This window comes from Anomaloglossus baeobatrachus, chromosome 6 (genome assembly GCF_048569485.1).
Source record: "Anomaloglossus baeobatrachus isolate aAnoBae1 chromosome 6, aAnoBae1.hap1, whole genome shotgun sequence".
In the NCBI taxonomy this organism is placed as follows: Eukaryota; Metazoa; Chordata; class Amphibia; order Anura; family Aromobatidae; genus Anomaloglossus; species Anomaloglossus baeobatrachus.
Window position 1 is genome coordinate 357,579,492 of NC_134358.1, and position 15,847 is coordinate 357,595,338.

Sequence of the window (15,847 nt, forward strand, 5' to 3'; positions counted from 1 at the left end):
TCCGAAACATGTCCTGTCAGATGGGCAGTGAGTTTGGCATACAGTTCGGGAGACATTGTAACTCTACACAAACCTTCCATGTCCAACCAAGTGCTTCTGTAAAAGACCTGTATTTGGTTCAGGTAATGTGAAAAACTTACTGGGTTTCTAGTCGGGTCTGGAGCATTTTGCAGGAATGCCATCTTTTCGGCTGGAGTCCAGGGTACGTAGTCTTCATATGTACGAGGAACTGCATCTCTGGGAGCATCTGGGTTTTGTGGATTAACAGGTGGTCTTATCAGGACTCTTTCCACTACAGAATAAAGAGGCACTGGTTCTGTGGCTTGTAGCTTGTGCTGTGGGGCTCCACAGGCTAGGCATGTTTCACTCCAGTTCGGATTTTGTTGGCCACAGTTTGTGCAGGTCCATTCCGGGGATCCTGCTATTTTTGGAGTTGTTCCAGGAGTAGCTGACAGGTACGGAGGAGGCTGCTGATCCTTATTAGCCTTCTTCCCAGCTTCTTCCCATGTGTCTGATTCTTCATGGTATATCCAACCTTGATCGTGGGCTTTTTTTGCCATGTCAGAAAGCGTTCTGACCAGTTTAGTCCATGATTTATCTGCTATCACTCCTGCTCTAGTAGCTCTTATTGTGTCCCATTTGTTGGGGTCCAATTGATCCTTTCCCTTCAATCCAACGGTCTTAAAAACTTCCTTGGACTGACTGGCTTTTCTTTTGCCATGATAAGTAATAAGATGTTGCAGAGTGGATCCAGCTCTTCTGTCCTTTGATATTCCTTGCCCCATTCTTCGTCTATCTTCTTCAGCTTTTAGACCCTTGAACGTCCCTTGGACTAAAGCTGGGTTTACACACAAACTTTCTAGCGATTCCACCAGCGATCCCAACCTGGTCGGGATCGCTACAAAGTCACAAAGATCGCTACAAGGTCTGCTGATGTGTTTCACACACTGCAATGTCGCTGGGGAGGTCGCTGTAACGTCACAAAACCGGTGACGTTACAGCGATGTCGTTTGCAATGTTGCAGTGTGTAAAGCCACCTTAAACCTACCTATCCTGGAGATACTCAGAGACTAACTCCTTATTTGTATTCCTACCTAAGGTGAGGTCTAGAACCACCTATCCTGGAAGTACCCAGAGACTGACTCTTGATCTGTATTTCTGCTGAAAGGTGGTGTCCTAACTGTTCAGAGGGGGCTGAGTATGTTGAATGGCGCTGGGTTACCCTTCTTGTACCAAAGGTACACTCTATATCCGATAGCAATGGCAAACAGGGCTATTCCCACTAACACTAGGGCAGTGAATATCACATCCATTGGACAGAGCAGGCGCACTATTCTTTTTCAACACTCACTCATGTATGGGATCTATGACAACCAACAAGGACAACAGCACAGAAGCAAAACGCAGGAAGCAAGCAGACACATGGAAACAAAGCACAGAGGGGCAGCGAAACAAACAAGGCACAGAAAACATCTGCTGGCAAAAGCGCTCTCTCTCAGAGTTCAGTAGAAACCCGCCAATAACCCAGTATCTTACTCACAGTGTACCTCTTGCACGTTGAGGAGGGAATTGAACAGAGATGGGGAGCAAAAAGAGAAGAATAAGGTTCAACTCTTACCTGGCCAGGTGTTTCTAGTCCCCACGTCTGGTCACCTCCCCCTCGGTTTGGCAAAACGATCCACCGCGTCCTGGGATAAACACGGGTCCCTGCTTTTTGAGCGCCAGATAATGTTAGGTTGACCTAACGGTCACAGCTGTTTTGCCAGCGATGTCCGAATACAGAGAGGGTACCGGTGACCCCCCCCCCCCCCCCTCTGCTATTCCAGGCCCAAGGAAAACAGGCAGACGCTGTTATACACATAAGACCTGGAGATGTGTGGCTCAGAAAAATAGAAGTGTATTGATTTTGTTTACATTACAAAGTTATACAAAGTTGATTAGGGCGTAACTATGCAACATACATATTCATTAATCTACATTCATTAAGGCGTGGATTACATATTCCCAGCAAGAGAAATTAACATAATGACATACTCCCATAACAATCTATGACGTTTCTTCTTCCCATAATAAGATGTTTTTCAGTTGTCTCTAAGTCAAAACATTCTGCGTCCTTGAGTTTGGTCTCAGAGTTTATTACGTAAATAAGTCTAGTTTTGTTCTTGCAAGGGAAAATGAATTTCTATTATTTTTCTAAGCAGTGAAAAAGGTTAACTCTTTCCTCACAACCACAGCGTTTGCTTGTTAAAATATAACAGAGTAGCCTCCCCGACATGTTTCGCCGCACTGGCATCATCAGGGGACTGAGGCGAATACTGACTAAAGGCCGCTTTACATGCTGCGACATCGCTCAAGCGATCTCGTTGCGGTCACGGAATTTGTGACGCACATCCGGTCGCTTTAGCGATGCCGTTGCGTGTGACACCTATGAGCGATTTTGCATCATCGCAAAAACATGCAAAATCGCTCATCGGTGACATGGGGGTCCATTCTCGAATATCGTTGCTGCTGCAGTAACGATGTAGTTCGTCGTTCCTGCGGCAGCACACATCGCTCTGTGTGACACCGCAGGAACGAGGAACCTCTCCTTACCTGCATCCCACCCGCAATGCGGAAGGAAGGAGGAGAGCGGGATGTTCGTCCCGCTCATTTCCGCCCCTCCGCTTCTATTGGGCGGCGGTTCAGTGACGCTGCTGTGACGTCGCTGTGGCGCTGAACGAACCGCCCCCTTAGAAAGGAGGTGGTTCGCCGGTCACAGCGACGTCGCAGGGCAGGTAAGTAGTGTGACGGGTCAGCGCGATGTTGTGCGCCACGGACAGCGATTTGCCCGTGTCGCACAACTGATGGGGGCGGGTACCCACGCTAGCGATATCGGTCACGATATCGCAGCGTGTAAAGCGGCCTTTACTCTGTATACACAGGCCATTTATAGTCTTGGCTGCAGCTTCATATTAATGTCTGCTAATGGCAATCCTCAATACATAGCATCCAGAGATCAGTGAACCTATAGTAATTTCGGGAATGTACTTTCCTTTCAAAGTTATCCATTTCCATTTGCTCTCACAACCATCTATCATTTCACTGTGTTTGTATTGGATAGACTCACCGCTCACATGTTCCCGCTTTTAGATTTAAAACCAATCACCGTCCGTCCATTCCGTCCAGTGAGAGGTAACCTGCCATCATACTGGTGTATTATATCCGGGTTGTTATTGATGATCTCATCACGTTTGCGCCAGGTCAGACCCTCTGCGCATGCTCCCGCACTCAGTTAAAGGAAGAAAAATTCTCTGAATCACGCATTTGTCAGAGCAAGATCCTTCTGTGCACAGTGCATGCTCACAGACTTAAGGCCATGTCTCACTAAGCGACATCGCTGCTGAGTCACATTTTTTGTGACGCAACAGCGATCTTGCTAGCGATGTCGCTGTATGTGACATCCAGCAACGTCCTGGCCCTGCTGTGAGTTCACCGGTCGTTGCTGAGTGTCCTGGACCGATGTCCTGCTGGGCAGGACGCATCGCTATGTTTGACACTGTGTGACAGGGTTCCAATTAGAGTTGAGCGCGGTTCGCGGTTTGAGGTTCTCCAGTTCGCGGCTCGAGTGATTTTGGGGGCTGTTCTAGATCGAACTAGAACTCGAGCTTTTTGCTAAAGCTCGACAGTTCTAGATATGTTCGAGAACGGTTCTAGCAGCAAAAAGCAGGGCTTTTTATAGCTACAGTGTGCAGGAGCCATCGCTGGCAGCCTGCCAGAAGCTGGTAACCAAGATAAACATCGGGTATCCAAGCAAAGCGCTTTGGTTAGTAACCCGATGTTTATCCTAGTTACGTGCAGGAAGCCCACACTTCCCCGCTCAGCTCACTCCGCCCCCTCCTGCACGCGGCATGTACACACACACACATACACACACGTCCCCAGCCATGCAGTCCACGACACTGACGTCCTCCTGGCACTCTGCACACATGGTCCCGCTCAGCTTACCTGCGGTGATGAAGTCCCGACCTCAGCGCTGTCCCTGTCCTCCATGGCCGCCGCTTGTCACATCACCTTCTCTCGCTTCCGACCCGAGACTGGCTAGCGGTGACGTCACGGGCCTCTCGCGATACTTGGCTGTGAAGGCGGCGGTCATTGAACTCAGGGACAGGTGCTGTCAGCAGTGCAGGAGATCAGCGCAGGAAATGTACCTCGCTGACAGCAGCACTTGTCATCCCCTGCAGTGACCGGGGCTGACCCATTGATGTTAGCTCAGGTCACTGCACTGCTCTCCCAGCCAATGGGGAACATCCTGCTCTTCATTGACTGGGACAGTGTGGATCGTCATGGCAACCCCTTGGATTACACCAGACCTGGATTTGTTTTTCTTTCTAATAAATTGGTTAAAAAGGGAATGTATTGGGGAGTGTTTTTTCAAATAAAAATGTGTTTGTCGTCTATTTTTTTTATTACTGACTGGGTTGGTGATGTCGGGTATCTGATAGACGCCTGACCTCACCAACCCCAGGGCTTGGTGCCAGGTGACATTACACATCTGGTATTAACCCCATATATTACTCCGTTTGCCACCGCACCAGGGCACGGGATGAGCTGGGGCGAAGCACCAGGATTGGCGCATCTAATGGATGAGCCACTTCTGGGGCGGCTGCGGACTGCTATTTTTAGGCTGGGGAGAGTCCAATAACCATGGACCTCCCTAGTCTGAGAATATCAGACCCCAGCTGTCTGCTTTACCTTGGCTGGTGATGCAATTTTGGGGGGACCCCTACGTGTTGTTTTTTTTTTTAAATTATTTATTTAATTTAAAATAACAGCGTGGGGTGCCCTCAGTTTTGGGTTACCAGCCAAGGTGAGGCTGCCAGCTGTTGTCTGCAGGCTGCAGCCGTCTGCTTTACCCTAGCTGGCTACAAAAATAGGGGGAACCCTACGTCATTTTTTTTTTCATTTTTTGGCTAAATACAAAGCTAAGCACCCCTTAGTGCCACATGAAAGGCACCAAAGGGTGCAAAATTGCAAAATGCAGGAGAGTGGGACATTGTGTCATTCTGCCATTATAATGAGAGAAAAGACTGATATGAAGTGTACAAGCACAGGAAAATCACCAGAGCGCTCTATGCTGTGAAAAGCAGTAGAAAATGGCACTGGAGTGAACATGTGACCGCCTCATGTAGGTTGAAGCTAAGGATCCTGGGTAAATTTATGTATTTTCCCTCCTTCAGTTTTTTTGCAGTACACAAAAAAAAACGGAAGGCACACGGATGACAAACAGATGACATACGGACAGTCTATGGAACGGAAACGGATGCCACACGGATGCACCCGTGAAAAAAAAGACTGTTTTTTGCAGACCACAAAAATGGATCGGTTGTGTGAATGTAGCCTTATTCTGATCTGCCGTTTATAAACAGCAGGCAGAAATAAGTGAATAACGCCCCCCAGCGTCAGAAAATCTCCGGGGTTTCAGGGCTAGCTGAGACCCTGGAGATCATGATTCAGGACGTTTTTTCCGGTCCCCGCTCACGTTATCACAGGTATACACCGTATACCGATGATCACGTTACAGTAAATGACAGCGCCGGTAAAAAATTATTTATCTCCCATCTGGCATGAACAAACATGATAAATCTCCCCGGTCCCCTCCGGTCCCCCGGTGTCGCCAAAGTGCCCCCCCTGATGCCCTCCCAGAAATCCAAGATGGCCGCACGCACAGCAGCGCGCCAGCCGCATTCACCCTACTCCTCTGATTTCTGTCGCATGTGCCATGACACATGCGACAGAAAACTCCTCTCCAGGCCCTGCCAGGTCACCCCCTATAACCCCACCGGTGTTCCCCGATGTCCCATGGTACCTATGCAGCGTTGATCCCCCCACGGCCCTCTCCTTCACAATAGACGCTGCCGCATGCACAGAGTGGCTGTCAGCTCAGCTTCCTTTGTTCAGACACAGTGAGTGGTGGTTATGCATCTTTAAGCTAAATGGGCGGCACAGTGGCTCAGTGGTTAGCACTGCAGTCTTGGAGCACTGAGGTCCTGGGTTCAATTCTCACCAAGGGCATCATCTGCAAGGAGTTTGTATGTTCTCCCCGTGTTTGCGTGGGTTTCCTCCGGGTACTCCGGTTTCCTCCCACACTCCAAAGACATACAGCGCTATGGAATTAATAACGCTATATAAATGAATAAATTATTATTATTACTGCAATGCCCTGCTCATGAGGTAAGGAACATAATTGATCAGGAGAGCTATATACTACATTTCCAAATGGAGGGATTTGCTTTTATAGTTTCCCTGCTGAACGACTACCAAACATGAGAGTCCGCTATATGCCACAAGAAAACACATCTAAATAGCGAGCTCTGTTGTTAAGTATTCATTCAGCTGGATAACTGGACTTAAAGGGGTATTCCATTTCCAAGATCCTATCCCCAATATATAATAGGTGGAATAGCAATAATATCAGCAAATACTAATATTTGTTAATGTAGAATAGTTCTCCTGATTAGGCATGCCCTTACCTCATGAGCAGGGCATTGCAGCTTTGGTAGCAACCATTACGACATGGACTCTGCTGCTGTGGACCCGGGGAGAGTGAGTGCAGATTCATTGCACCCACACTCCTCACATGAAGGGTCTGCACTCCTAGAAAATGGGGGATACGTTCCCCGAATGTCTCCCCCCCATATTCTAGACGGTCCAGAGTCGTCGTGGGACCCCTTTATTTTTTTTCTTACAATAAATTGGTGAAAGAGGAAATGTTTTGGGGACTGTTTTTTCAAATAAATTTCTTTTGTCGATTTTTTTTTTGTTTTTTGTTAGTACTGACAGTTTATGATGTTGGGTATCTAATAGACGCCATGACATCACAAACTGCTGGGCTTGATCTCAGGTGATTTTACAGCTCGTACCAACCCGATTTATTACCCCGTTTGCCACTGCACCAGGGCACGGGATGAGCTGGGGTGAAGTGCCAGGATTGGCGCATCTAGTGGATGCGCCACGTCTGGGGTGCCTGCGGCCTGCTATTTTTAGGCTGTGAAGGCCCAATAACTATGGACCTTCCCACCCTGAGAATACCAGACCACAGCTGTTTGCTTTACCATGGCTGGTGATCCAATTTGGGGGGGGACCCTACTTTTTTTTGTGTAATTATTAATATTTATAAAATAATTATAAAAAAAAGAGCCTGGGGGGACCTCCACATTGGATCCCCAACCACGGTAAAGCTGCCAGCTGTTGTTTTCAGGCTACAGCCGTCTGCTTTACCCTAGCTGGCTATCAAAAATGGGGGGATCCAACGTCATTTTTTTTTTAACTATTTTTTAAATAGAAAAAATTAATGGGCTTCCCTGTATTTTGATTGCCAACCAAGATAACGGCAGGCAGATGGGGGTGGCAACCCATAGCTGTCTGCTTTATCTGCGCTGAGCATCAAAAATACCGCGGAGCGCTACGTCATTTTTTTTTAAAGATTTATTTTTACAGCACTGTGATGTCCAGCAATCAAAATACAGGGAAGCCCATTTTGTTTTTAGTTATTTAAATAAATAATTAAAAAAATATATATGGGCTCCCGCTGCATTTTTTGTATTGCTAGCTAAGGGTAATCCAAGCAGCTACTGGCTGCTAACCCCCACTGCTTGGTGTTACCTTCACTGGCAATGGAAAATCCAGGGAAGCATTTTTTATTTTTTTTGCCAAAAAACTACAAAAAAAGGACGTGAGCTAAGCCATATTTTTGTATGCTAGCCAGGCATAGCAGGCAGGTGCTGGAAGAGTTGGATACAGCGCCAGAAGATGGCGCTTCTATGAAAGTGCCATTTCTTCAGCGCTCTATTGGGAGACCCAGACGATTGGGGTATAGCTACTGCCCTCCGGAGGCCACACAAAGCACTACACTAAAAAGTGCAAGGCCCCTCCCCCTCTGGCTATACCCCCCCGTGGTATCACGGGTTCTCCAGTTTTAGCTTTGTGTGCGAAGGAGGTCAGACATCCACGCATAGCTCCACAGATTTTAGTCAGCAGTAGCTGCTGACTATTTCGGATGGAAGAAAAGAGGGCCCATATAGGGCCCCCAGCATGCTCCCTTCTCACCCCTGGATGGTGTTGTAAGGTTGAGGTACCTATTGCTGGTACGGAGGCTGGAGCCCACATGCTGCTTTCCTTCCACATCCCCCTGAGGGGCTCTGAGGAAGTGGGATCCTGCCGGCCTCAAAGCTCTGACGCCGGGCTCCATCCACAGACCCATTTGAACCTGCTGGATACGGAGCTGGAGTACCGTTCAGGGACATGGCCCTGCACCATTACAGGTACTCTGTGTCCCCGTACACACAGGCACAGCACACTCCAGACTTGCTGGGTGTGCTAGTGCGCCGGGGACAGTAAAGGGTTACAGTCACTGCAGCTTTGCTGAGTGACTTTGTGTTTTGGGAACTACCGCGCCGGACGCTCCGGGAGCGGCGGCGCGGCTGGGACTTGTAGTTCGCCGGGGACTGGGCGCCGACCGCGCTTTTACGGCGGCGGCGCTTATAACTCCAGTCCCCGGCTTCTGCGGCCTAGTGCCGCTTCGTTCCCGCCCCCTCCCTGTCACTCAGGGAAGGGGACAGGCGCTGAGCAATCAGCAGCGCCGAGGGCTGGAGCCTTTTTACATGCTCCAGCCCTCTCACTGCACTCTGTCGGACGCCGGATTCCCGCTCTGCCTTGGGGGCACGCCCACGGCCCGCCCCTACTCACACGAGCTGGGGAAGAAGCCGGCAGCCATTACTGCAGAGCTCGGGGCACCAAGGCAGGACAGTGGCGATCATACACCCGCTTATAGGCGGGCGGTAAGAGGCACACATAGTGCTGACCACGATATAACTGCAGTGTATACATGTGTTGTTTTTAACTACATAGGTCGCTATATGCCCGCTTGGGGAGCGACACATCAGCAGCAGGAAAGCAGGTGTGCTAAAGCACAGGCTTTCTAGGCTGCTTGTTTTGCACGACTGAGGTGTTCATTTGTGTTTATGCTGATATGCTATACATTGCACTGTACAGTCGCTAGTCTTAGCTATATTCTTCTGGAATGGCTAGACTACAGCAGCAGAAAACCAAGGGTGCTGGGGCACAGGTTTTTTTCTATGCTGCTTGTATTGCATGGGCTGCAGTGTGCATTTGTACTTGTGCTTGTATGCTATACATTGCACTGTATGGTCACTCTTCTGGGCTATATTCCCCTAGATGACCAGTCTACAGCAGCAGAAGAGCAGAGGTGCCAGGGCACAGGCTTCTATGCTGCTTGGATTGCATGTGCTGCAGTGTTCATTTGTACTTGTGCTTGTATGCTATACATTGCACTGTAGGGTCACTCTTCTGGGCTATATTCCCCTAGATGACTAGTATACAGCAGCAGAAGAGCAGGGGTGCCAGGGCACAGGCTTCTATGCTGCTTGTATTGCTTGTGCTGCAGTGGTCATTTGTACTTTATGCCTGTATGCTATACATTGCAATGTACGGTCACCAATCTTGGCTATATACTTCTAGATAGCTAGTCGGCAGCGGCTAAAAAGCAACACAGATTTCAGTGCTGTTTTTACTACATGGGATGCTGTTCATGACACCGTCCCATTGTGTGCATGCTCCCCTGTAGCACGTCGTCTGCCGGGGTCTCTAGCACTTCGTCTGCCGGGGCTCTACTAGTTGTGGCCAAAGAAACTTCCTGTCAACCCTGTCCATGGACAGGGACGGAGTAGTCATAATATAGAGACTTGCACCCATGGGCAATCTACTTGAACAAAAGGCAGCTCTTCAGGGCTTTGATACTGACATCGCTCTCAATCCGGATACACCGGGTGGTAACGCCATACGGAATGATCCTATACCGTCCATCAATGGAAGGTTGGATCTTTCTCCCTCAGCTCCCCCAGTGGAGATAGGAGACGAACAGGAGAAGTTCCTTTTCAGTGTCTCACGCAGATATTGAGTATTTTTCTGGCCACGCTGACTTCAGAGAAGCAGTCCAGGAACACCACGCTTACCAGATAAGCGTCTTCTCCAAACGTTTTTAGGATACACGTTATCCCTTTTTTTCCCCTGACGTGGTCAGCGCTGGACCCAGGGTCCAAAGGTGGATTCTCCAATCTCCAGGCTTGCATATAGAGCCATAGTTGCACTGGAGATGGGGCTTCACTTCAAGATGCCATTCACAGACAGATGGACTCTGGTTGAAATCTGTCTAGGAGGCTATCGGCGTGTCGGTTGCTCCGGCATCCACAGCCGTATTGGCAACCTAACCTTTTCTGCTGTTCTTGCGCAGCTGACCTTGAGCAGGGACATCTGTACCGCAGAGGCGTCCGTAACCCCGCAATGTCTGCACTGCGACTTACCCTGTTAATGCTGTCCTAAAAGTACAGTCGAGGTTTCGGTCCTTCCCAAGCTCCGGCAGGTCCCAATTGTCCTCGTGCAAAAGGGCTACAAAACCTCAGACGGGCTCAGATTCCGGCCGGGCTCAATCTCGCCCAAGGAAGGCAGTCGGAGGAACCGCTACCAAGGCGGTCTCCTCAGGACTCTCAGCTCTCTCTCTCTCTCTCCGCATCCGCGGTTGATGGCAGACTCCCCCGCCTTTGGCGACATTTAGCTGCCACAGGTCACAGACCGGTGGGTGACGGACATTGTGCTCACGTGCACAGGACAGTGTTCTGTTCTCGTCCTCCGACTCCATTCTTCAGAACGGCCCCACCTCTCCACCGAGCAGATGCCCTGCTGCAGGCGGTGGACGCTCTAAGAGCAGAAGGAGTGGTGATCCCTGTCCCCCCTCAGGAACGAGGGCGAGGGTTTGTACTCCAATCTCTTTGTGGCTCCAAAAATGGACGGTTCCTTCCGTCCTGTTCTGGTTCTGAAACTGCTCAACGAGCATGCGAACGCCAGGCGGTTCCGGATGGGATCCCTCCGATCCGTCATTGCCTCAATGTCTCGAGGAGACTTCCTTGCCTCAACAGACATCAAAGATGCCTATCTCCACGTGCCAATTGCTACGGAGCACCAACGTTTTCTACGTTTTGTGATAGGAGACGAACATCTTCTGTTCGTAGCTCTGCCATTCAGTCTGGCGACAGCCCCACGGGTGGGCACCAAGGTCATGGCAGCAGTGGTAGCAGTCTTGCACTCTCACGGACACCCGGTGATTCCGTACTTGGACGATCTACTCGTCAAAGCAACCTCCCTCGAGGCATGCCAACGCAGCCTGAATGTTACGCTGGAGACTCTCCAGACTTTCGGGTGGATCATCAATTTGGCAAGGTCAAATCTGTCTCCGACTCAATCACTAACGGATCTCGGCATGGAGTTTCATACTCTATCAGCCATAGTGAAGCTTCCGCTGAACCAGCAGCGTTCACTGCGGACAGAGGTGCAGTCTCTCCTTCAAGGCCAGTCGCACCCCTTAAGGCGCCTCATGCACTTCCTAAGGAAGATGGTGGCAGCCATCGAGGCAGTTCTCTTTGCGCAGTTTCATCTGCGCCAACGGCAATGGGACATTCTCCGCCAATGGGATGGGCAGTCAACCTCCCTGGACGGGAAGTCTCCCTTTCCCTGACGGCCGAGGACTCTCTGCAATAGTGGCTTATTCCCACCTCATTGCCATAGCCCCCATCCTGGGCAGTGGTCACGACAGATACGAGTCTGTCAGGGTGGGGAGCAGTTTGTCTCCGCCACATGGCTCAGGGGACGTGGACTCAGCAGGAGTCCACCCTTCAGTTCGATGTGCTGGAAATCGGGGCAGGGTATCTTACCCTATTAGCTTTCCAAAAGTGGCTAGAAGGGAGCAGATCCGAATCCAGTCGGACATCTCCACAGCGGTGGCATACATCAACCACCAAGGAGGGACACGCAGTCAGCAGCCTTCCAGGAAGTCCGGCGAATCCTCATGTGGGTGGAGGACACAGCATCCACCATATCCGCAGTTCACATCCCGGGCGTAGAAAACTGGGAAGCAGACTTCCTCAGTCGCCAGGGCATGGACGCGGGGGAATGGTCCCTTCACCCGCACGTGTTTCAGGAAATCTGTTGCCGCTGGGGGGGGCCGGACGTCGACCTAATGGCGTCTCGGCACACCAACAAGGTCCCGGCATTTATGGCACGATCGCGCGATCACAGAGCTCTGGCGGCAGACGCCTTAGTGCAAGATTGGTCGCAGTTCCGGCTCACATATGTGTTTCCACCTCTGGCACTCTTGCCCAGAGTACTGCGCAAAAATCAGATCCGATTGCAGCCGCGTCATACTCGTCGCACCAGACTGGCCGAGGAGATCGTGGTACCCGGATCTGTGGCATCTCACGGTCGGCCGACCGGGGTCACTACCAGACCGACCAGACTTACTGTCTCAAGGGCCGTTTTCTCCATCGGAATTCTGCGGCCCTGAACCTGACTGTGTGGCTTGTGTGTCCTGGATCCTAGCGTCTTCAGGATTATCCCAAGGGGTCGTTGCCACCATGAGACAGGCTAGGAAGCCCACGTCTGCTAAGATCTACCACAGAACGTGGAAGGTTTTCTTAATCTGGTGCTCTACTCAGGGAGTGTCTCCCTGGCCATTTGCATTGCCTATCTTTCTTTCCTTCCTACAATAGGAGTTAGAAAAGGGCTTGTCGCTAGACTCCCTCAAAGGGCAAGTCTCAGCACTATCCGTGTTTTTTTCAGAAGCGTCTAGCACGTCTTTCTAAGGTGCGCACGTTCCCGCAGGGGGTTTGTCATATCGTACCCCCGTACAAGCGGCCGTTGGATCCATGGGATCTGAACAGGGTTCTAGTTGCTCTCCAGAAGCCGCCTTTCGAGCCTCTGAAGGAAGTTTCCTTTTATCGCCTGTCACAGAAGGTGGCGTTTCTCGTTGCGATCACATCGCTTCGGCGAGTGTCTGAGCTGGCAGCTCTGTCATCCAAGGCTCCCTTCCTGGTGTTTCACCAGGACAAGGTAGTGCTGCGCATCATTCCGGAGTTTCTCCCTAAGGTAGTATCCTCGTTTCATCTTAATCAGGATATCTCCTTACCGTCCTTTTGCACTCATCCGGTTCACCGGTATGAGAATGATTTACGTTTGCTAGATCTGGTGAGAGCACTCAGAATCTACATTTCACGCACGGCGCCCGTACGCCGTTCCGATGCCCTTGTCGCTGGTACGCGCAAGAGGTTGCAGGCTTCTAAAGCCACCCTGGCTCGATGGATCAAAGAACCAATTCTGGAAGCCTACCGTTTTGCAGGGCTTCCGGTTCTTTCAGGGCTGAAAGCCCATTCAACCAGAGCCGTGAGTGCGTCCTGGGCGCTACGACACCAGGCTTCGGCTCAACAGGTGTGCCAGGCAGCTACCTGGTCGAGTCTGCACACTTTCACCAAACATTATCAGGTGCATACCTATGCTTCGGCGGATGCCAGCTTAGGTAGAAGAGTCCTGCAGGCGGCAGTGACATCCCCGTAGGGGAGGGCTGTTTTGCAGCTCTAACATGAGGTATCTCTTTACCCACCCAGGGACAGCTTTTGGACGTCCCAATCGTCTGGGTCTCCCAATAGAGCGCTGAAGAAGAAGGGAATTTTGTTACTTACCGTAAATTCCTTTTCTTCTAGCTCTTATTGGGAGACCCAGCACCCGCCCTGTTGTCCTTCGGGATTTCTTGGTTGTTTGCGGGTACACATGTTGTTCATGTTGAACGGTTTTTCAGTTCTCCGACGTTATTCGGAGTTAATTTGTTTAAACCAGTTATTGGCTTCCTCCTTCTTGCTTTGGCACTAAAACTGGAGAACCCGTGATACCACGGGGGGGTATAGCCAGAGGGGGAGGGGCCTTGCACTTTTTAGTGTAGTGCTTTGTGTGGCCTCCGGAGGGCAGTAGCTATACCCCAATCGTCTGGGTCTCCCAATAAGAGCTAGAAGAAAAGGAATTTACGGTAAGTAACAAAATTCCCTTCTTTCTGAGATGGCTGCAGACTGCAATTCGCAGCAGTGGGGCCCAGAAAGCTCAGGCCAACCTGTGCTGCAGATTCCAATCCCCAGCTGCCTAGTTGTACCTGGCTGGACACAAAAATGGGGCGAAGCCTACGTCATTTGTTTTCTAATTATTTCATGAAATTAATTAAATAATAAAAAAGGGCTTCCCTTTATTTTTGGTTCCCAGCCGGGTACAAATAGGCAACTGGGGGTTGGGGGCAGCCGTACCTGCCTGCTGTACCTGGCTAGCATACAAAAATATGGCGAAGCTCACATAATTTTTTCAGGGGGGGCAAAAAACTTCTGCATACAGTCCTGGATGGAAATTGGTTGAAGGATTTCACCAGCACAAAACTCCAGGCATTTTGTTCTTTAAAATAAAACTTCCTTTATTTTCTTATCATTAAAAAGTCCATGCTATGGTGGTCAAGCCCATGTCAGAGAGGACGCGTTTCGAACATCCAGTTCTTATTCAGTCTCTAAACCATCTAGTCACAGAACTGTTTAAAAAGGGCTGAACCCAAACATGTGATCAAATGCAAGGAGAGAGCAAGACAATTACAAAAACATTAACCCCTTGAGTTATATCACTCCATATAATGCTTATAACACATATATATATACAAAGTATTTTTTTAGCCAGATTAATATGCAAACATCAATTCATTTCTTTTATTTAAACCTTTCGGAAATCTTGTGCCCATTAAAAACATCCATTTTATTTCTCTCTGAAAGAGGATATCTTTCAAATTTCCACCCCTTCTAGGTAGTTGAATTTTTTCAATGGCATTGACTTTCATGCCTGTTAAATTACCTGCATGTGCGTCGCGAAAATGTTGAGACGCTCCTGATAATTTTCTGGTGGTGGCATTATTAACATCATAAATGTGTTCAGATATCCTCTTTCTGAGAGAACGACAAGTGCTGCCTATATATTGTAACTGGCAAATAGTACACGATATTAAATAAACCACATGGTCTGAACTGCAGTTTATGAGTGACATTATTTTATACGTTTTTTTATCTGTAAATGAAGAAAATTCCTTCACATTTGACATATAACCGCATAGTCCACACGATCTGTGGCCACATTTGAAAGAGCCTGTGCTGGGTAACCAATTGCCAGTGTTTTTTTCTTTTTTAGTGGAACCGCACCTATTCATATGATCACTAGGTGATAACATGGATCCCAATGTAATGTTCCTTTTTGAAACAAATTTAACTCCATTTTTTAAGATTTTGTGTAATGTGTCATCTGTAGATAAAATGGGTAAATATTTTTTAATAATTTTGATTACATCATAATAATTTTTACTGTATGTTGTTGAAAAAACAACTGACAATTCTTTCTGGGGATTATCTCTGGTTTTATTCATGTCCAAATATTGTGACCTACTCACTTTGATTGCCTTGGTTTTGGCTTTCTGGAGATTTGTCATTTTATACCCTCTTGCCAAAAACCTTTTTTCAATAGTGCTGCATTCTACCTCAAAACCATTTTGGGTGTTGCAACATCTCCTAGCACGGACATATTCACCTGTAGGGATGTTATTTATAACATGCTTTGGATGGCAACTTCCCGCATGTAATAGTGAGTTGCCTGATATGGGTTTTCTATAAAGACTACAATTAATTTCTCCATTGTCACCCTTCCCATGGAATTGTATATCCAAAAAATTAATTTTTGATACATCATGAAAAAAAGTGAAAAAAAGATTATGGGCATTGTTATTAATGTATGATATGAAATCCTCAATTTTTTTGTTTGGATTTTGCCATACAATAAGTACATCATCTATAAATCTCAGATATAATGCTATATCAGAGAAAAAAGGATTGCACTGATTAAAAATATATTGTTCTTCCCACCAAAACATAAATATGCCTACTAGAGAGGGGGAAAA